The sequence below is a fragment of the Uloborus diversus genome, chromosome 4 (genome assembly GCF_026930045.1).
Source record: "Uloborus diversus isolate 005 chromosome 4, Udiv.v.3.1, whole genome shotgun sequence".
Taxonomy (NCBI): domain Eukaryota; kingdom Metazoa; phylum Arthropoda; class Arachnida; order Araneae; family Uloboridae; genus Uloborus; species Uloborus diversus.
Window position 1 is genome coordinate 20,576,143 of NC_072734.1, and position 24,300 is coordinate 20,600,442.

The 24,300-nt window shown below is 33.1% G+C and overlaps 1 protein-coding gene across 1 annotated transcript in view; it reads left to right on the plus strand.

Moving 5' to 3' along the window:
• The window catches only part of LOC129219780 (uncharacterized), a 242,999-nt gene that overhangs the window by 110,889 nt on the left and 107,810 nt on the right, over positions 1-24,300 (plus strand). The window lies entirely within an intron of this gene.

Below are 24,300 nucleotides of genomic sequence, written 5' to 3' on the forward strand. Positions count from 1 at the left end.
AGGATAATTCTCTCTCTGCGGGATAGATCATTTGGTAATCAGATTTTGATTGCTCTTCCAAGCTTGATGCCTAATATGCTGGAGATCTACCTTAAGATCAAACAAATCTTCTCGAATTAGCGTGGGTTTGAAAGAGCTGCGTTGGCTAAATCGAATACTCGAAAAGCGACGTCTGACATTAGCCAAGGACTCTACTACCCACATATGGTTGTGGATATGTTTTCTTTGGTGAATTTCTATGTGTCGTGGCTTATCATGTGTCAAGATTCTTAAACTGTCATTCTATTTTTAGCTTACTTAATAGTGTTAATTTTAACGAAAGTTATACAAGATAGAGGGAAATAAATAAGTCATTCCACAAAATGTTGGATTATGATTTTTAATTTCATTTTCCTAGAAATAGTTCCCGTTTATAAAAGGTAAATCCTTAAGTTTATTACATAACATGAGATAAAAATTAAAAATCTTAAAAATTATTATTAACATCAAAATTCAGTTACGTAACAAAAAATTTTCTTGAATTCTTTCAGTAAAAATTAATTTTATTACTTGAATTTCTAACTTGAAATCGTATGTTTTTAATTAATTTTACAGTTCAGAAAGATGGGAATACCTATTTCATCTTATAAAAATTAATATAACTATTTACATTTATCTACCTAAGGTCGTGTCACTTTGTTGCTTATTTAACAATTTTTCTAAAAAATGCGGTCTAAATATTATACTGTGACAACCAATTTGAACATAATTTTCCTATTTCAATGTTTACAGAAAACAAAACTCTTTAAAACTATAACATACATTCGAAAGGATATTTTTAGGACTGCAGTTAGACTAGCAAAGATTAGTGTAAGAAATTACGGTAAAAATAGCACACCATGAATCTAAAAACCATGTATAAAATTTATCTGTGTAAGGAAAAATCATAAAAAAGAATTTTAAAAAACATTTTAAGGGGCATTTCACAGTATTTTAGACAACTATGTAGAGTCTGTAACGACTTTTTTTTGCTACAATTATTCAATTTACTCTTTGATTAGCACATTATTTTATTTTGAGTTTGTCCTACTAACATACAAACTCAAATTTAAAAAAAAAAAAAAAAGAGCTAAACAAACAGTAAATTAACAGTATATAAAACAGTCCGCAACAGTGTTATGTTACGGATTTTAAATTTGTCCAAAATACTGTGAAATGGCCCATGACTATTGAAGTTCCATATAAAGTTTATAAAAAAAATTTAGAAATTTATAAAAATAAAAAAAGAGCAACATTTCAAAGAAGTCAGAACCTGAATTGTTTACTAAACTCGACATTTTTTTCAATATGGCAAAAATCATGGTCTTTGTTTAATTGCACATAATCCTTAGAAAATTGCTTTCCACCAATAAAGGATTCTAATGTAGTCAAAATCAAGATTTTGTTGCTCATCCAATCCAAACGTTGTGCAGCAAAGGATATTACAAAAGCGCCATTGAAACAACAGTATGACATACTTATATCACTTTTTTATTGACATTGAACTTATCTTGCTTCGATGCATTCTTTGATAAATTCATAAACACATTTAAGTCATGTGAAAGTTAAAAATAAATTAACTGTAAAATCGATTCGTTTGAGCAAAATACTAGAATAAATGTAATTTCGTAAGAAATAAGATTCGCAAGAATTGTTGTAGTCACGAATCAATGACTTTTGGTTTTTTTATGGTGTCATTTATTAGTTCATTTGCTAGAGATTTAGAATCAAACCATTATAATGGTGTTAATGTGATGGCTGTTGTTTTTTAAGTAACGGATGGATGTATTTCATTTATGTTCATCAGAACACTATCACGGAAAAGGGTAATTTCCACTTCAGAACTGATGATTCCTCGAACAAGTTGCACGCAGGTCACATCGGTGACCAGGGAATCTTAATCGGCTTTGTTTTTGAATAATTCATCCATTTTCCCGGAACATGACTATCATTAAAAACACTTGCTCACAGCAGGCATCCATTCTTGCAGGAAACTGTCCGATTTCTGAATATTCAAATGAATCAGTCAAGTTGATGACTGAATCAGGGCGTCGAATCTTATTTCGCTAGAGCAATCGTGTGAAGACTCCGTCATAAATAGATTTAAGAGGACTTGGAAGACTTAAATTTAACTAATCAGAATCTCTCTCGTGGGAATGGAGACGTTTTCTGCTGTCAAAAGTCACTAAAATTGAAAGAATAATCAAAAACAAAATTACATAAGCAAAAACTTGACGACCATCCTAATTTCCGAATTATCGCAAAAGCAGAGCAACGAGCGAATATTGAAAGTTCATTAAAAAGCTTTGCTTAAATGAAAACAAATGTTTTATGAAAACAAATGTTTTATTTGTTAACAAACACAAGATATCGCAACAGTTAAAAATTTTAAATCATTGATTTTCCGGTCATTTTCCAAAATTAAAATCACGCGAAATACGCAGACGACAGTCTATTACGATTTATCTTTCTTATGGTTGCATTAATAAAGCTATGTTTAATCTCACACACCCTCCCCTCCCCTTGGACTGATTAGCGCCAAAATTGAACCAATGCCTATTTTCATATTGGCTCACATTTATTCTAAATTTCATACAGAACGTAGCATTACTTCTTGAGATATGGCACTCGCAATGAAAAAGAAAGAACGTTCGATTGCACCATCCCTTTTTCAGCTGTTGACGCCAAAATAGAGTCAGCTCTTGTACCCTCTAAGGGCTACTTGTCGATAAATTTGTGTTTGATTCCGTTCAATATTTCTTGTGATATAGCAGTCACAAGTGATGACAAAAAAAGCTCTATAGCTCAGCCCCCGATTGAGCTATTGACACCGAAATTGAATCAGCGCCTGTACATGTTGGGGGACACGTATGAACCAAATTTTGTTTCATTCCGTCTGTGACTTCCTGCGGAATAGTAGACACGTATAACTCAAGAAACGTTCCATTGCTCCCCCCCCATGAAGGAATTGGGCCAAAAACCAATGGGCACAAGTTCACATAGGGGTACAAATGTACATCAAATTTCGTTCTATTCCATGCGGTAGTTTTTGCTGTTAGAGCAACCACAAAAAACCGGTGACACACATACGGACACAGACAGACATTTTCCAAAAAATGGTCAAAATGGACTCAGCACACCTCAAAACCTTCGAATCCGTCAAAATTCGAAATTCGAAAATTTGCACGAAACCAATACTTTATTCTATTTATTAGGTATAGAAGAAAGTAAAAAGGGAGGTTTACAACTAGTGGATGCTATACAGATCCTACATACAGATACGCGACCATTTACAGGTAACTGATTTTAAGCTGCTCCACTTAGATACGCCTATGTGTGTGAGTGTGGGGAGAGGGGAGTTCTGTCACTTTTTCTTGCCTCTTATTTTGAGACATCGGGATCGCGATACTCGCATGCGAATGGCGTAGCGTTTTATATTTTCCAGCTCTACCTGATAAATCCATATAATTTAACTTTTCCCATGAAACTAGTTTTATTTCTGCATGATAAGAAAGAGAAACGAAAGTTGTCTTCTTCAAATTTTTGACCTACTTGAAGTCTAGGTTTAATAAGCCTGAAAGAATGCCGTGACTGAATGCCTAACATCGTATTAATTAAATATAAAAGGATATGTATATTTCCGCCAGTTAACTGTATGTAATGTAATTTAAGAATGCGTAGCTTTTAAAGCTTGTGTATTTGTGTTTTCTTAAACCCTTTTAGCTCATTTTTATGTAATGTAGATCAAGGTGACGAGTTAGTCATCTTAACAGAAAAGTTTCGGCGCTATTTGAACCTATTCATGAAAAAGTAATGCCGTTTCTGGTTCAGGTTCCAATAGAAGCTTTTCAAAATGAGGAAATACGTGAAAGGAGGCTTTTTGAATTGTAAACAAATCGCAATAGCTTAGAAAAAAGAAAGAATAGAAAAACAAGTATACCATGAGAAAAGCTTTTAAAATGCTTTTAAATGGATGCCTTGAATGATGAAAAGTTCCAAAAACCTGTATTTTTAAGAAAAACAAAATCAAAAGCCCTAAATCCACAAATCTGTGCTTGCCAAAATTCTCTGTTTTTAAATTAATTTGTTAACTTTATGAATAGTAAACTTTAGAATCACTATGATTTATAAAAGAGTTCAGTTTCAGAATTTCAGTTTCAGTTCAGAGCTTATAGAAGAGTTTCAGTTCTCTCGCAACTTCTGGTTGTGTTGGTGAGCTTTTTGCACTGATGAAGAGGCTCCATTGTAGTCTTGAAATAGCTATATGCTGCATTTTCTCCAATATTTGTGCTTTATTTACGTTGTTTTTTCACCTTAATCACTATGGTTTATAGTATTGGTTTTGCAAACATTTGCTTCAAGGGAAACATAATTTTCAATTAAAGCGTAATGGCTGTTTATTATTTATGAATAAGTTTCAAGGCTCATAAATAAGTTAAAACTTTTGATTATTCTTACCTGCTTAGAATTTTAGTCAAAAATAGTTCATGGGAGGTAGGAATAACCGGAAGAAACCTCACAGCTATAACTGGAATAAAAGCCGAAACTTTTCTTTGATTTTTTTTCTAAAAATAACAGGTTCCATTTTTCTCTCTGCATTTAATTTGTAGACTCGAATAAATACAACTGCAAAATATGTATGATTCTTAATCTTTCTTTTCTATTTATGGTGCTTTATAAAGACAAACAGTCAACAATTGTAGGTTTAAAAATTGTTTTAGAGCAACAAGAATATGTGGATAAAAAGTATAATTTAATATATTATGCTCAACTTCCAAAGTTGGGAAAACAAAACGGATGGTAATGATTGATACAGAGATAGTAAAAAATTATTAGAAAAAACAACCTCTCAATCTCCGTTTTCTTTTAATCTGTTTAGCATACCCAACAAGTGTTAGGTTGACGTGAATGTTGCACCCAATTAACTTGCAAAAATTGAATATTCATTTGTTAGAACTTGCAGGATGAAATAAAGAAAATGCTCCTTGGAGATCTTGTTTTCAAATCTGGGTTGCTGAGAGGAAATTGGGTCCGCGTGAATCATGGAACGTGGGTTCAATAAAATAAAATATTGAAGATCTAATTGGCGTGCACAGATTAACTGTCGCAGATCTTCTGGTACAATCGAATATTTGAGGCAGTAAGTAGCAAAGGGATACAAATGGACTTTTTTTTTTTAAATGCTTCGAGTAAAGCGCTTATAAAATTCAAAACATAAGTAGAAAGCATTGAAAAGTTGTTCTAAATCGTGTATTCGTATATTGTATAGCAGCACCTGTGATGTACCAATACTACTACTATAACCGTCTCTTGGCAGAAAATAGTTGATAGTTTTTCTTATCATTTGTACTAGTTTTCTCCACATATTAAATTTTGGCATTTGCACCCCTTAACTTCTAAGTTTTTAAATTGTAGACTTTTTAAGATTTGAAAGTAGATTTATTTTAAAGTCATGTAAAAGTGTATTAGCGGCATTCTTGTTTAAATGAACAATATTTCTTTAATTTCACGTTTTGATTCGTATAGTTTTTTATTTTATCGTACTATTTTTTTATTTTACAACTATCAAATCTCCTGCGTCGATGATTTAGTACAGTGATATGTAGGGGGAATTAAGGGGGAAATAAGTGCCAAGTTTCACACTCTGCCAAGCAAATATCTTTCAACATCCTCGGGACAAAGGCAACAACACCAGATGATGTTATAACTTTTAGACGGACGGGACATCCATGGAAGAGCATATATGGGGTATTTATCTGTGGAGCATAGATGTTCTTAAAGAAAAAAAGGTACCGGAAAAAAATCTTTTAGGACTTCGATACAATTCTTGATTGTAAAAACTTTGTGAGAAAAAAAAAAGTTTTACAACATTTATTTTTACTTTTCTGCCCAAAATATTGAGATTTATTTCAAAAATGTGAGTAGATTTAACGTTTACGCGGTACAAAAAGGTAAATAAATGAGTACATAAATAAACAAATATGTGTTCTAATGAAAATATATATATGAACTTAACCCTCGTTCTACACATGCATATTTTATGTATATAAAAATGCTTATATGTACATAAATGATACAGTAACGATAATTTTAAAAAAAAGTAATAATATGGCAATTTGTTCCCAAATTATATCACAAAGCCAGTTTTAAGAAAGCCAAATTAGTTATCCTTTTATTAGAAGTAGTAATCATACTTTCATGCTCCAGTGTTGATACATTTCTTTTATATCGACTTCCAAATTTGTTTTGTTGAATAGCATTCCCAAACTGTGGTCCGCGGACCCCCGGGGGTCCGCGAGTCTATGCCAGGGGGTTAGTGGTGTTATCCAGCTAGAAAGTTTAATTTAATTGAGACTGAAGAAAGAATAACGATATTTTAATTAAAAAAGAAAGCACGTTCCTAATCCATCCTAATACGACGCTGCCAGGGTAGGTTTGCCTAAACCATAGTTAATAATTTAAATCCTAATAGGATATTAAAAAAAACTTGGCTATCAGTTCACTAACTTCAAAAATTCATTTTTATTAGTAAACTTGTGGTAGAAATTTAGTGATAACATTTTTATTCATAATTGAAATACAAATGGAATTTTACTTTCCATAACTCAAAACAGTAGTTTAAGAAATGAAAACCAGACAAGAGCTCTGAAAATATACAGAACAATGAAGGAATAAATTTAAAGGAATTTTTTTTCCGGAGGGGGTCCGCGGAAGTCTAAGGTTTGGGAACTTCTTGAATAGATTACTTGTTATAACAGGAGAACGTGTGAGTTTTCTCGCTTTCTCATCGCAGATATCTTCTTTAATTGCGTGATGGCTCAGTTTACGATTCACTGACAACGTCCAAATATAGTTTGAGCAGAATAAATAGTGGAATTAAACAACTTGTAATACGACTAGGACAATGGATTCTCCTTTTTCTCTCTTACCTAATCATAACTTAGCGCTTTGCACGCCATTTTGCGTGTGGATCTTTGCTACTGTTCTATTTCTTCTGTAACTCGTGGAATCAAAATAATCGGAAAGAGAAGTATATTTATGGTGCATCATCTTCTACTTTAAAGCGACATATCATGTGGAGTTATGTATTAGATAAATATGTGTTTATAGTATCTCCATTTCTTCTTTCACTTATGAGCTTTCCGGATAGAGAAAGTAGGTAATGTTATAATGAAAGAAATTTTTTATGAAACGTCGTGCAAGTAATTGTTTTTTTTAGAGAGGTTTCAGCGTCAATTTTTCCCAGTACCTTATATCAAAGAGGACTTACAGCCGTTTGTCCAAGGTAAAGGGCAGGAACTGCAAATATTTCGTTTTAATTTTTATTATTTTTTTTGAGCAATCCCGATTGCTAATTGTTTTTATTTGACCGTCCTTGATGATTGGTTCCTTTTTCAACCCCACCGTCCTCTACAGGCGCGACTCCTAACGGTAGCCGCTGCTCCTGGTCGGTGGCGAGGTGGCGTCCATGTCCTATACACACACACGCTCTCTCTCTCTCTCACACACACACACACAAACACACACATCCACACAGGCGCCTTTACACACATACACACACGCCAACGTGCATACACACAGGTCTATGCACACACACAAGCCTACACATACACAACTATGCACACGTAACCGCCCAAGAGGAGGGACAGGAACGAGTGGGTTAGTAACCAATGAGTAGGGTCCTGTCGCAACTCGTGATAGCGAAAAACATAATTTGAATTCAAAATTTCAGAATTCAAATTAATTGTCATTTTCTCTTTTTTTTTTTTTTTCATTTTTGTCATCTATTTGTACGTTAGCTTTAAAGTTTGCTTATTTTGTTTCTGCCGAAAAAAAGGTGAGAAAACAACGTCTAATTCCAACATTTCCCTATTGTTAGTATTGAATCCAACACACATTTCTTCAAATATCTGGAAAACTCATTTCTGCAGATACTGCCGTTTACCTTCCCACGGCAAAATAGTGGAAGAGGGGGGATTAAATGTTCTAAACTTAATAATCAAGTCCTCGGAGAAATTAGAACGTCATAGAACAAAATAGTGGAAAATTTTCCTATTGGGCCATTCCACGGAAAACGGTCATTTTGTCTCGCACGTGACATCTCACATGTTTCTTTAAAAATAATACTTAAAAGTATTAATGAACAATTTTTTCTTCTTAACAAATTGCAAACTTATGTGCGATTTTCTAAGCAAAAATTTCGTAATTACCCTTTAAAATTATCACTTTGTAATGAAATATATGAACCGTTACGTGCGGGACAAAGGGTTGACTTTTCCATGGAATGACCCTATTGCTGAAAACTGCTTCAGCAATTCAATCTCCTAGCTTTCATTTCACAACTTTTTAAACTTTTATTGTTTTTTAATGACTTGGTGCATTTATTTGGCGAATTATTTCGGATTTCAATTGAACTTTTCATGTTAGTTGATGTTTTGATCTTTTAATTGGCGGATTAATTTACTTTTGATGGCTTAATTTAAATATATTTAGCGGATTATTTTTAATCTAAATAGAGCATTTAACTTTGTTTAACCGCTTGTTTTGTTAAAAATTGTGTAAGGAGTTTAAATTTTAGCAACAATGTTTCTATAGCAAAATTTGACAAGCAAGTTTAAGTTCTTTGTTTTGTCTTGCTTAGCAAAAATTTTGAAAATTCGTTTTGAAACTGTTCGACATTATAATTATCCCCCACATTCTTTCCGATTCATAGCTTTTTAATAACAAATTTTGAAAATTCACTAGTTCTAAGCTTGTGGCTAACCTGGCAGCGTCGCGTAATGCTGTGGGTAGGCTATGTGAGCTTTCACAATGCTGCTCGGTAAGTTTGCCTAAATAGAGATAATAAAAATTGTATCAACTCTCAACTATATTATTTTTTATTGACAAGAAAAAATCTTTAAAAAAGCCCCTCTAACCCAGTGGTTCCCAGCCTTTTTAGGCCCACCACCCCCTTTAGAAGTTCACCGACACTTGTAGCGCTCCTCCTCCCCACCACCTTTTCCTTGAAAAAACCGTAAGTTGACTCTAGTGAACATCGATATTATTGAAAGTATAAATGCCTAATTTTAACTTTGGATTAAGATGTATGTAATAAAGCAATTTCATCAATCACTCATAATCTAAATAGAACATTTAATAGTGAATAAGTAAAAGTATGTCTTGAACGTTCTGTTTTCTTTCCCAAAACAACTTATAGATATTTGAAGGGAAATACTCAACTAAGACCATTGACAAACTTGTCAAAAATAGAAGCAAAATTGCTGCGAATTAATTTTCTTTTTAAAATTGTAATATGTGGGAATTAAAAACACTGACACTTAAAATTTTAATTTAAAATAAGTCTCACTTTTGACAGTCAGGTATTGAAATAACCATTAGCAGCCAAACTTGGACAGTTTTTGCTATCTGATCTACTTCTGACATTCTAACCTAAGTAAAGGGTGTTTTTTTTAGAGGTATAGAACTTTAAGTTGGCAACACTGTTTGATATGTGTGCCATTTTGACAGCTGTCACTTGTTTTGTGTTCAGTTCGGTTTGCCATTTCATCATGAAGAGACAGCAAGGCGGTGCAACATGCCACACAGCTCACGTCACAACTGATTTATTGAAAGAAACTTTCGGTGAACGAATAATTTCGTTTAATGGACCCGTGAATTGTACTGCGAGATCATGCGATTTAACTACGCTGGACTACTTTTTGTGGGGCTATGTGGAGTCTCTGGTCTACACCGAGAAGCCACAGACGATTGACGTCTTGGAAGAGAACATTCGCCACCTTATTACTGACATACGGCTTCTATTGCTGCAAAAAAATGAGAAAATTGGACTTTCCGATTAGACTTTCTCCGAGCCAGCCGAGGTGGCTATATACCAGAAATCATATTTAAATAAAAATGGCAAAGAATCATCTTTCGAATAAAGCAACATTCATGGCAATTAACAACATATAACTGTGTTTTATTTGAACCTAAAGTTCTCTACCACTAAAAAAATACACCCTTTACCAAGTGTTTTGCAAGCTATATAGCTCGTTCGCTACTATACATACTGTTTTCCATATCAATAAACTTAGTTCAATGAAGCCAGAAGCTGATTTGTACCCAGTGAAAATAGTGGTATCTAAATCTGTGTCACAAGATGATCTTGATAACGGTTTATTTCATCAAATCTCTTCATGGACCACATGTCTATTGAATAGGACGCCGTGAGTTACATTGTTCTTTTGGTCATCTTCCGGCTCATCGCGTAGAACATCCTTTTTCTTAATTGCACTTGTATCGAACGAGTTCAAACAGCCATTGTGTGTTTAATTAAGTAAGTCAATAATGTGTATTGTAGTCCGGTTTATTTTGCTTTTGTGAGGATAGTAAACCACTTCTTCAAGGGGTAATGGTTATTTCAGTTGTCCATATGCAGGTGCAGAGCCGTAACCAGACTTTTGTTTCGGGGATGATTTTGCCAAAGACATTTCTCGTGAAATCTGAATAATTAATTAAACTTGATTTCATTCATATATTCCTTTGATTTTTGTTACAATAGATTATTTAAAGCAAGTAATGAAATGAAGATGACTTATCTTTTTAATGAAGAAGGAAAAAAAAAAACATACTATTTTTGGGCATAACACTACATAGCGTCCCCTGTTAACCTTGTACCCCTGTTAAATAATTGATATCTTTGTCTCTTCTGTAACTCAAAAGATGCGCGAATTCGAAGTAAAAAATTCTTGAGTCATATTTTTTAACAATATAATAAAAATATGTTAAACTTAGATATTTGTCTCTTTCGAATTTAAGAACTTCGATGTTTTTGTTTGTGTCAGGTTCTCAAAATCTGAAGAAAACTGTGTTATTTTGCCAGAAATGATGTTCAATTACTAGAAAAAATATAAAAAATACTGAAGATAGAGTACTGAGTTGTATAATTTTTTAAAAATAAAAGTTTTATTTTTTAAATGAAATTAAAAATAATAATACTTAAATAAAAACAGTAATAATAATTTTTAGCAAAAATTTGTGATAAAAAGCATTTTTTGGAATGATTTTTAAAATTTTCGGAGGTGTTTTGATTTCTAAAAACCCACCTTTTGAATACATTCCTGTCTGGTAGGTACTTCTGCACGTACAGAAGTGCAAAAAGAAATAGAGGAATATAGGGGAATGGCAAGGAAAAACATGAAAAGCTAGACAAATTTACACAAAAATCAATACTTTTTTTAAGGAAGCCCAAGGCATAAGGAACAGTTGCAACAAATTAGTTTACAGACAAACTTTAATTATTTTTTTTTCATCGTTTATGCAATCGCACCATTGACGGAGGATAATACCGCTCCTGGTAAGACAATTGTGCTTAATCAAGAGTATTTTAAGTACGAAAGACCACATACGTTGTTGTGGGGGCTATTGACGTTCGTGTGTGACCGCTATGTAAGGCTTTATGCGAAACCTTTTCACATACTGTGGTAACAAAATCACGTTTTCTTATCCATCCCAAATTTCCTGTAAAAGCAGCAGATTTCGGTTTCTATTTCCCGTCTCATTTGAAGCAAATTACCTGAGTGATCATCATCATCATCATCACACAGTTGTGTCTTATCACAGTCTTCCATTTAGCCGGTGTCGTATACTCATCAACACACGTGAGCACCTGCTGGAGATTTAATAGTATCTATGTTCGGTTTTGTTATATACCTAAATACGTGCCAGTGTTTTCTGACGATTTTCATGATGTCTAAAAGAAAAATTTTCCGTGTCCAAAAACTAATGTCTAATCCTTACTAATTTAAAACTACTATTTTAATAAAAATTCTTTCTATAGTTGTAAACGTTCGTATCTTCACTTTTCTAATTCTGTCAAGGGACGTCAAACGATTGATTTCATTGTAGATTCTTATTTCTCCGTCAAGGGTACGGAGAGAAGAGGGTAATTGTTCATTAACTTGTTGATGCTCTTTTTTTTTTTTCATTTAAGCCCCATAAAGACTTGTAGCTGAACCCATTCTTCTAAGTTTATTTTCTTGATGATTACACAATCAATATAAATGCTTTAACCCTTAGCTAGTTGCGATATTGCCAATTTCCGTATGCTACTTCCTTCGAAACAAGAATCTCTCGAAAGAAGAAAACCATTTTACACTGAATACAATGTTAATGTGGATGAAGCTATGGAAGAATAATGCTATAAACTTTGAGAAAAAAATTTGCTGGTCCAGCTTTTTTTCCTGGCGGCTACAATTTCAGTTTTCGTCGATCCCTGGTTATAAACCTGTGTTTATTATGAAAAAAAAAAAATGCACAGAAGAAATTTCCTTATACTCCTCATATATTACCTTCCCGACATCAGTTATCAAATTTTTGGTTCTGAGCGAGATAAAAATAGCAACAACATAGAAAGCAACCTCCATTAGTTTTTCAAGCAGGCCCGTCATTTTGAATTTTTCCAAAGGGAGGGGAGGGGGGAGGGATGGTCATATTCAATGCATATTTTATCGGAAAACAAGAAAATCACGCCTACCTATGTGAAAAAATATTAATTTTTCAAATCGGGGGGAGGGAGCTCTGACCACACAAAATGACCGGCCCACTTTCAACTAAAGATAGTGTTTTAACATCTTTGGCATCTTGCGCATTTCTGCACGTGTTCACTGGCAACAGCGGTTCGGCAGCAGTTACGAAATCTCGCAATGCCTTTTCTTTTTCTTCTCAGGAATTCCTCACAGTTCTTTCATAATCAATATCGATAAAAAAAAACATAGAAAAAAATGGTATGATTATACGTAACATATAAACGCTCCCCAAAATCTATAAAGCACGGTCGATTCAATAGAACACACGTTCGATCGAAACCAGTTCGGAAAATCATTCGAGCGCGGAATCAGGCCGCTTCGACAATGAAGATCAGAACTTAATGCCTTTGAAAATAAGAAGCGTTTTGTATGCGAAATGTTCGTTACGTTAATTATTCCGGATTTCGTTTTTTTGTAAATAGACTTTCATTCACAGAGGTTTAATAAATGCGAATTAAACTAGCTCGCAATTTGAAGAGGGAACAAACGATAGTAAAAAAGAATTAGCCATTCACTTTTGAAAATGGCTGATTTTGTCTTTGGCAGTTCTTAACTTACTCATGCATTTCATAACACCATTTTTCGCTATCCGCTCGAATTATGTGAATGCATTGTTTGCTTTGTAATTAAGTTATAAATATACTCATCCAATTTAGTGGTTGGTGAAACAAGTAACCTAAAAATCATGGAAAGTTATTAAATGTGGGAGTGAAAAATTGATGCCATATATTTAATGGTCCGGAAAAACTCTGACCCCTTCATAATTGGTCAATATCAGTTTGGTTGATTTAGTAAGATATACGTTGCATGAAATCTAGATTGGGCTATCCGGATCTATGAACTTTTAATTTGGAAAAAATAATAAAAAAAGGAATAGAAGTATGAGAACGCAATTTGGTTGATAGTTTTTGCAGAAATATCTAATAAATACAACCTGGAATTATTGAGCAAAATAAAGATTCATAAGTTTATGAAGTGATCGAAAATACGAACTATTCTAAGTAATGAATAACATTCAAAACAGGAATGTGGGCTGAAGTGAAAAGGAACATTTTTTAGTGCCTGTGTGTGATTTTTGTCACATTCAAGAAAATAATTTGTTCAAGCAAAATAAACATTATTCAGTAGTTTTTAATTTTTTTAAATTTATATTTGAATCCTAAATTCAGATCCTGCAGAAAAAAAAATCCTTAAGTTGTTGAACAATAGAAAAATTATCCTTATCCTTTCTTTTTTTCCCTATCTTTTTTCTAAATTGTTACTTTCGGTTAAAATTTGAACATACATTAACCACCAGCAGCCATTAGTTTTTCAAAATTTTCCTACACTTATACATTTTTAAAATCTGATTTTCTGAAAACCGTTTGATGAACTTCTCAATTATGTTCATTATTTTTTTTGAAGAAGTCTCCTACTTAAATATACCACCAGAGTTACATTAATTCACGGTGTGAGAAGCGGGAACGTGAACTAAGGATTATAATCTTAAGGAGAGCAAATAATTACACATAGGTAATAGGATAAGGTATATAATAAGTACTACGGCACAGTTTAAGTTCGTAAAGATTTAAAACAGCTTTTCTGTGCTTTCCTTTAACTTTTCAATCAAAATTTCTCCTTACCATATACCATAAAAATTTTAAATAAATATTTTTTTTCCTTTGGAAAAATCTGTTTTATTCAGATTTTAACGTTTTTTATGTCTCTATGTCCTATATCAAAGACTTCTTTGCCACTTTTTTTGAGCAATCACGATTGCTTATTGTTCTCACTTGACTTTTTTTCGTTTCTATGATTTTATTTTCCCACCAGCTCCCTCCGCAGCATCACCGTCGACCGGCTCCCCACGATGCTGCACCTCTAGTGAAAACCGTCTCCAGGTTTCGTCAATATCCTACACTTACACGCATACATACACGCACCTACACACATATACATATATACACCTACACACACATACATACACCTACACACATACATACACCTACACACATACACAAACACATACACACACAAACACACATATCTACACTCACATACACACAACTACCCACACACTCATGCCTGCACACAGACACAAACACATATGCCTACACACAGACACAAACACATATGCCTACACACCCATACACTTACCCCCCCCCCCACACACCTACACATGCATACACATACCCCCACACACACACCTACACACGCATACACATACCTCCCCCCCCACACACCTACACACATACACACAACTACCCACACACTCATGCTTGCACACAGACACAAACACACATGCCTACACACATACACATACCCCCTACACACAAACACACATACCCCCCACACACAAACACACATACCCCCCACACAAAAACACACACGCCTACATATACACACACACTCGTGATTGCGAAAAACATAATTTGAATTCAAGGTGACGAAATTCAAATTATTTTTTTTTTTTTTTTTGCATTCCGATACAAGCTGAATTTTAAAACGATATAGTTCATTGGAAACAAGACAATCCACATTTCATTACATTGTACCTATGTTAAGCACCATTTACTTTCGATCTCATTCATAATCTTTTGAGTTCTCAATCGCTATTCCAATCTTGTTTACCGCCGCGGAAGAATTTATTATCCACTTTGTGAAACCTGGGAAAATTTGAAACTTGTCCCCGTTCATTCAAGCGAAAAGTTCTTAAAACTGAAAATTCTCACCTTTAATGGAGGAGAAATTTATTTTATCAACACTGTTGCAATCCGAGCTTTTCCTGTTGTATTAACTGTTACTCAAACTGTATTCAATTATGAGCAACAATTTTCTCTTACAGAAACGAAACTTCCTGGGTTTTATGCTAAAAAAAAAAGAATTTGGCACCAATTGCTTTAGTTGCATGTCTTTACTTTCATTAATGATGGGTATTACAGAGCACTCCCGTTTGCTATGGCTTAGTAGTATAGTTTATAAAAGTCTACATATTCAGAAATCAAACAAGTTCAAAAAGCACTATTGTAAAACGTTGAATGTTCAATTATGATTTATACAAACTAGACACCATAGTTGGGGCCTTTACACCAATGTATGTAACCATTTCCACAATTGTTAAAGCTTATTTCCATTTTTTTTGGCACTACATAGATTTGGGTTTTATGAGCGCTCTAAAGTTCAAAAAAATATATATATGTTATCCGGGCAGTTAAATGAAATAGAAAATCAATTCTGTGTTCAAAGAACATATTTTCAATGTCTAGTTCTAAATGGATATCGGTCGCACAAGCGTTTTTATGTCTAAAAAAATACTATTACCGGAATAGTTAATTGGAACAGGAAATTAGTTCTTCGTCGAAACGTAGGGGAAACCCGGATAACGTGAATACCTTAAGCTTTTCTTGATTATTGTCGTTTAATGATAACTTTAGAAATTGAAACAAATGTTTATAATCAGTCTTCATTTAATAAACTTGTGTAACTCAATAACAGTTGTCCTTAATATTTATTATACTATTAGATATAAGGCCAGTTTTCAAAAATGGCATGAATATCCACTTTGCCCAACACCCCGGGTAAAGTGGATTCGTTACTTGGGCAAAGCGAACAGCAACATTATCTGCCATGAAACTAAACATTAAAAATAAAATAACCAACGAAAATTAAAGGAACATATCCAAAAAAAACATTTTTTTTTTGCTACAATGCTAATTATTGTAGTTATTCCAAACAAAGAAATTAAACTTAAAAATAAAATAAACGTCGGAAATAAAAGGAACATATTTAAAAGCATTTTTTTGCTGCAGTGCTAATTATTGTTGCTATTACAAACAAAGAAACTAAACTTAAGAATAAAATAAGCAACGAAAATTAAAGGCTCATACTAAAAAGCATTTTTCTTCAATGCTAATTATTGCAGTAATTATTATTACAAGCAAAGAAATTTTTCAAAAAAAAAAAAAAAAAAAAAGTCAACAACTAAAATTTAGGAGCATATTAAAAAACATTTTTCTTCTACAGTACTAATCATTGCAGTTATCAAACAAAATCATTACCATTTTCGAATGCTGAACACTCTTTATGACACCACTGAGTACAAATACGACATTGTATCCTGTTTTTCATTGGCTGATCATCTTCAATGAAAATTTCATCACAGAAAATGCACCTTACGTCATTAAATTTCTTTACTTCCTTCTTCTTATCATTCTCTTATGTAGTCCTATGTTTTGTAGTAGAGATTTTTGATTAGTCTTTTTGGTACTTGGTCTTTATAATAAGTCTTCTGAGAAGCTTTAGTCGAAACATCATCTAGTTACTTCATGACAGTCTTTTTTGATTTTTCAAATTTTTGTCTCTGATTGTCCTTTACTGCAGTACTTGTCTGGAGTGTAGATCTCTGTAGTTTTTGTTTACGTGTTCTTATTAATTTAACAGGCTGAGGAATAGGTAGTAAAACTTAAGAACTGTAGTAGTTCGTATAGAATATTCAGGTTTGGGTGAAGCGGCGGGACCACCATTACCTTGGATTTATTCTGTTGTTTCAGATCCTATGGGAGTATAAGGACAGTCTTCAATGGTAGTATTCTCTTGAGATCTTAATATTGAAGGACTTCCAGGTTCGGATGAAGTGACTTGTCATGACCGGGCAGAGTGAATATGGTATTCTCTTTGCCCAATCCGCTTTGCCCTTCAGGCACATTTTTGATGTTACTACAAATAACTAAAACAACCAGAGCATCTAAACTCGTCGTCTACGGAGAGTTGAAAGCTAAATAATCATGCATCAAATCTTACTCATAACAAAGAACATGTCACAAATAGTATTAAAGTTATAAATGAAACACTAACCTCTGTAAAGTAATATTGTTTTCCCCAAAAACATACTTCGTTCGCTCACTGGCGTCGCGTGAGGCGAACTCGTCCTGACGTGTTTACCGCACACGGAGCGGCAACAGGCGACCGTTGCTATGACAACGCGGATGCCGACTAATTATTTGGGAGTTATAGGCGAAATTCGCTTTGCCCGGGGTATCCACTTTAGCCGGGTCTCCCTTATGTTTAATGTCCTGGGCGCAGTATGGATTACGGTTTGGAATAGCTCAAAAGCCCGAAAAATGCTTCAACCAAAGCAACAGAAAAGTAGTTCTTATTTAATAGAACGTATTTTCAATCTGGTGCTGCATTGATTTCGGTTTGAAACCATTCTGAGGTCAAATAGAGGTCAAATGGAGTAGAAGGTTATTTGCCCAGAGAAAGAATTTTTGATGTTCTACATCAATTACGGTGTTGTAAGCGTTCTAGCGCCCACAAAGTACTACCACCAAGGCAGTTAAGTGAAGTAGAGAAGCAAAAATTTCGTTCCATGGAACGTATTTTCAATGCTCTGGTGTTACTTGGATTGCTGTTTTACAAGCGTTTTAGGTTTAAAAAATACCACTACCAAACCAGTTACTTAGAACAGAAAAGCAGTTTTTTGTTCATTTAATCACTTTATTTTTCAAATAGTGAAAAAGCCCTTACTTTTTCGCTAAGATTTGCTTTGATTTATTCGGACGTCTGAACAAGTTCGTCAAAAAACTAAACTGGAACTTTTGCTTTCAAGGCAACTATCTTTGTGGACTTACTTTGTTCCCGTGACTCTCAAAGTATATGCACCGATGAATTCTGTTATTGGTACACAAACCTCCTCGCACGATGGATCTTATAAAACAATAGCGCGGCCATTCCTTTCTCTGTAATTCTACCGATAGATCTGCGTTGAAACGGATCTAATTCTTTATCCGGTTTATGTTTAGAAACAGAAATTGTATTTTCTGCACTAAATACTCAAGTTCGTGAACTTTTAATGAAGGCTTGACCTTGATAGTTGTTTCTGGGTATTAATTCTTTTATAAGGTTGGACTTTGATCAGATCGAAAGGAGTTCAAATTTTGCATGTCGTTGGATTAGAAACAAAGTCAAAGACTAATTCACTGTCTTGGTTCATTTTCTGTTATAATTGACTTCAATAACCTTTTATCGATTTTTTTGTCTTTATGTTTTTTTAAGAACTGTAGTTTGTTTCTGATAAGTTGAATTCCGTTCTGCTGAGACTTAATAGACTCCATTTGTTTAAATAGGGAAGAAAAGACCAGCTTGTATTGGGATAGCGTTTATTGCCACTGTGCAAATCTAAAAAATTCTTCTCTTTCAAACAAAACATAAATCAGCTCGTCCAAGGTCAAGCATCAAGTTGACAGAGCCACACTATGAAGGGTCATCAAACTTGAAAAATACTTATTGAAATAAAAAATGGAGATAGTTGTCAGTGTCAGTTTTAACATCAGTTATTGAAATCATTACTCAGTAATTTAGTTTCTCTCTGCTGTGTCATTTGTAGAAAGAAATAGATTGTGAGTAAGAAAATAAAGGGAAAAAAAATTAGAGGCAGGAAAAGGTCAATTAAGTTTCTCTGAAGTTTTGGTACTTATTGGTTACTAGAAAATCTCCCGTCAAGGTATGACGGGTGGAAACTAATTCTACCATTGAACGAAGCCATGTACTGTTTGGTGGTATTTCGATATTTCACACTTTAACCCTAACTCCAGTGAATTGACCCTAAACTCCAGTAGATAGCGTTCATTGTTGACCACTTTTTTACTTTTTCATTCTCCTGAATTGACAACCTTACCAGTAAAACAGTTAAGTTACCGGATCCAGTTCAGCCTTGTCAAAATAAAGCATTTCCCTGCATGTTACAAAATGGCAGAAAATATTATCAAATTATCATGCTATGGCGCGAGTTTCATTGTTGGTGCCATCAGGAGCGTTACTCGATCAGTGAGTTGGCTATTACATATATCAGGAATATGCACTGAATGTACATGGTAAGTGGCTCACGCAAAATTTTCCGTAGTCACCAAGTCCTGCAAGTTAAATTTTTAAATCAATACCTCTGGGCATGCTGGATTAGGAGTTGTTCAGCTCCTGGTCAGTAACAAAAACACTAAACTGTCTTCAAGGCCCCATCCAACTGATTAGTCCATCTCTATGGCAAGCACTGGGAACCCTGGGACGTAAGGATGATAGCAGAAGGTAACGCTTTGAATAATATTACAAATCAGATCACACATAGAGTACGCTAATAAGTATGTCATCAAAACTGGAAAAACAAATCAAATGAATACATAAATAATTATTGAAATTCCGTCGATAATCAAAATCAACTTTATTAACTGGAATAAAAGTGGCAAATAATTGGACCATGGGGTGTAGGGGTGGTAGCAGAAGATAACGTTTCAAATATTATTAAGATTCAGATCACACACAGACCGACTTCACTAGTAAGTATGTCATAAAACTGGAAAAACTAATCAAATGAATGCATAAATAATTATTCCGATTCCAATGGAAATCAAAATCAATTTTGTTAATTTGAATTAAAGTAGCACTTTATTCTTTTCTTTTTCACTGCCGACTGCATTTTAATGTTATTTCTACTTGTTGAAGAAATCGGTTAAAATTTCCAGACGCATTGTAGTTATATAATGCTATTAAAAGTAAATTATAGACGCGAGAACACATAAATTATTTCAGTTTGAAAATTCAACGAGCGATCTTTTCAGCAACACATTTAATCCAGATAAAGCTGTTTTGTTTCATGGGAATTACATGAAAATAAACAAAAAGGCGTGGGATTAAAACAGGAGACAAATCATTAAGCAGCTTTTTAGTCCTCATTAACTAAACGACGGTAACTGGAAGATGTTAAATTCGCCATTTTTTCTCTTCTGACCTCAATGTGGAGTATCCGCAAAGGCAATAATTGTCAAGATCTACTCTTAAAATCGTTAAAATACCAGTGCAAGGATGGAAATTTCGGCTTTCTTTTTAACGGTAGAAGTGATTATGATAGGAAAAAAGTGAAACTTTTTGTTGTTTTAAGTTTTAGCGGCGTTAACTTGGAATGCAAATCGTTCAGTGTCATTTTTTTCGATGATTTAATGAGCTTCAGATGTTTTAAAATGAAAGAAATAGGTTCACACTATTTATTGGAGCAGTTCTTTACTGTTTCCAAAAAAGAGTAAAATGATGACAAGTTTATTTCAATCTATTTCTTTTTTTTCTTTTGTGAAATTAGTTTTTATATTAGTGTTTACTGGTTTTAAAATTCGATCTTCGACCTTTATAATACGGAGAAAATTTGATCGTTCTAAAATGCTGGCCGGTAGAGAAAAGGTAAAAACTTCGTTCGTTGTTTCGTTTCCTGTAAAATTTTATTTATTTTTAAAAAATTGCGCAAAACTAATTTCATAAAAATATTTTTTTTGATTCTTATAATAAACTAGTTTTCAACTTCTGCTGCTTTTTTTTTTTTTTTTTTTTTTGTTTCATCAGTTCGTAAAGAAAAATTAGTTGTTCTTTTCGGAACTTTGTGTAATCTTTAATGGAACGCTAGAACATACGCTAGAATATTTCGAACGCGACAGGAAAGTGTTTTGATGAAGAAAATACTTTATGCAAAATTCTAATAAAATGTACTTATTTTTCTCTGATTATAAAATCGGATAAAATGTAAAGTAGCTACTTGCAGCTTAATATTATTTAGCAGGTGTTTTAGATAATGTGATGAATCTGAAAAAACAAAAAAGTTTAGAATGGCTCTTTCTAAAATATGACAATCTATCATTAAATATTTTATATGTATAAAAGAAAATATTACTCCCCCCCCACACACACATCAAATACAATTTGGAAAAACGAAGGATGTAAATTAATTGTCGCAACGCGAAGCGGTAATTGTAGCGCTGCGAAGGTTTACTTTTCCGGTACAATTTCTGTAAAACTCTCTCCTTATTGTAAGAACTTCCTTATGCAATAGTAATTTACCTTCAAAGTTTTCTTACAGTGTATTCTTATTTCTATTATACTGATATTATTATTTAATTTTATTACGTAATGTTTGATATGATATTTTTATTATTACTCTTGTTTTTGTTTAATGTTATTATTTAATTATTATTGTTTGATTCTATTTTGTTTTATTTTCGTTGTTGCTATTCTTGTTGTTATTATTGCTTTTAATCTTATTATTATTATCATTATTATTATTGTCGTTATATTTATTATTCTTGTTTTTATCATTATTACTATTATTATTATTATTGTTACTATTGCTCTTATTATTATCGTTTTTTAATTATTATTATTGTTGTTGTAATTATTATAATTATTGTTTGATTATTATTATTGTTATCGTTTTTGTTATTATTGTTGTGATCATTATTACTATTATTATCGTTATTGTTATTATTGTTATTATTATTATAACTCTTATTATTTCCATTATCAGTATTAGTATTACTGTTGTAACTATTATTTTTAATCTTATTATTAAATATTATTGTTATCATTATTATTGTTATTGTTGTTATTGTTGTCATTATTACTATTATTATTATCGTTTTTATTATTACTCTTATCATTATTGACATCATTATTACCTTTATTATTACTCCTTTTACAATCATTACTTTCTTTGTAATGTTTTCTTTTAGCACTTACTTTTTTTAATCATTTTAAATCTCGTGTAAGCTTTGAACTTCTCCATGTCTGTAGAGATATCATGATTTAAATCCATTTGGAAGGTTTAGAAGATAATATATCCAACGAACGCATTAATAATGTGTCTAAGACACAAAGATCAGTTTATGAACAGTACTTGGCTCATTCGCGAGAAATCCTTTTGAAGAGACGGCGCTCATTCTAAGAGAATGGAACATTTAAACTTGTTTTAGAAACAAATCTTCGAAGTGACATTTTTTTTTTCACCTCGAAGGTATCGCTTGGATTTGCGAATTTGTTTGCCTTGTAAACGAAGACATTAAGCTGTGATGAATGACTTAAAAGAAACTTTTTAAAACAAAAGTAGCGTTCAGCCGTTAATTAAATACACATGTTTTTTTTCCTTTTCATTTTCTCTTCTGACGTTGGCTCTTGAATGATACGTGGCTTACTTTTTCTGACATTTTTAAGACTATGATTTTCTAAAGCTCTTGAATATGAGAAGCAGAGATGGCTTGAGGCAGTTTTGTTTTCGTTGATTAGTATACATGCATAAAATTATCTTCGAATATCTTGGTAATGGACAACAAGCAATTTGGGTTATTGTGAAAATTATTTGTATTTTAGAAACATAATTTTCACATTCGTTAAAATTTTAGTTTTCCTTTAAAAAAATCGATTGTAAATTTTCCCGATTTCTGGATTTGAATGCTTTCGATTTAGTTTGGGTAAATCTTGGTTTGTAAAAAGTTCAATTTCATTTTATATACACCAAGTGAGGAAAATACAGAAAACATAAAAGTAGGGGAGAGGGGGGCACATGTAAACATGGGGCACATGTGAACAAACCATATTTTACCCAGATAACATGTGGAAAAAAATCTGAAAAAAATTCATGTAGATGACAGCAGTAGTACTGTATGCTGCCTGAAATTTCAAAGATCTCAACCATTTTGTTTTTTAGCTATCACAATAACTTCTGTATTGGAAGGTGCCCGTAAACTTGCATGTTCCAGTTCTCAGAGTAAAAACACATTCAACTTTATCTTTATTGTGATTTGAACTTTATTCATTTTGAAGCGGGATTTATAAAGTAAGTTTTTGTACTTTATTTTTTTAAAAAAATTTGAAAGAAATATTGCTTTTTATCAGATTAGGCTTAAGTTGTTATATGGGGCACATGTGAACACACTATGTAGGGGCAGGTGTGAACTGTTTACATGTGCCCCATACTGTTTTTTTTTTAGTTATTTCAATTTAAAAAATTGTTTAATTTTTTTTATTTGATTAGGCTAATTAAGAAACATTGAATAATTAAAAATTTTAAGAATTGAAGTTAGTATCAGCTGTATCGCGACTGTGTTGGAGGTTCCAAAAGTGATCGCTGTTTGTGGAGAGAAACAAGTTGGACAAAATGTTTCAGGCGAGAGAGGTGAACTTGTATCATTTTGTGGTATAGTTAATGCAATGGGAAACACTGTACCTCCTGTTTTTGTATTCCCAAGAAAAAGATACAAAGGATACCAAGGAAAAGATACAATACATTTCTTAAATGGAGCACCATCAGAAAGCTTAGGGTTAGTATTAAAAACTGGATGGATGACAGCAGATATCTTCCTAGAAGTTGTAAAACGCTTCCAAAAGTTCTCCCGCTGTACCGCAGCAAATCCTGTTTTGCTTCTACTTGATAATTATGAAAGTCATATCAGTTTGGATGTAATATTATTTTGTCGTGAGAATGGAATAGTACTCCTTACATTCCCCCCTCATTGTTCACATCGCTTACAGCCTTTGGATGTAGGTGTTTATAGCCCCTTTAAATCTGCACTGAAAACTTCTTTCAATGACTGGTTGACGTTACACCCAGGAAAAAGAATAACTATATATGAAATTGGTCAGTGTTCTTCACCAGCTTTCACAGCAGCCTTTACATCCAAAAATATTAAATCAGGCTTTTCTAAACCAGGAATTTGGCCGTTATCTCGGCTTGCTTTTACTGACGCTGATTTCATCCCAACTCAAATAACAAGCTTAATGCCAGTTAATCCTGAGGATGCCTCCACCAGCTGCAATGCACATTCAAGTCCTACCCCAGAATGTGTAAGACCATTGCCTAGAATAGAATTTCACGATTCCACTCTAGGGAAAAGTAAGCAGCGTCAAAAAAGAAAATCAAGAATTTTGA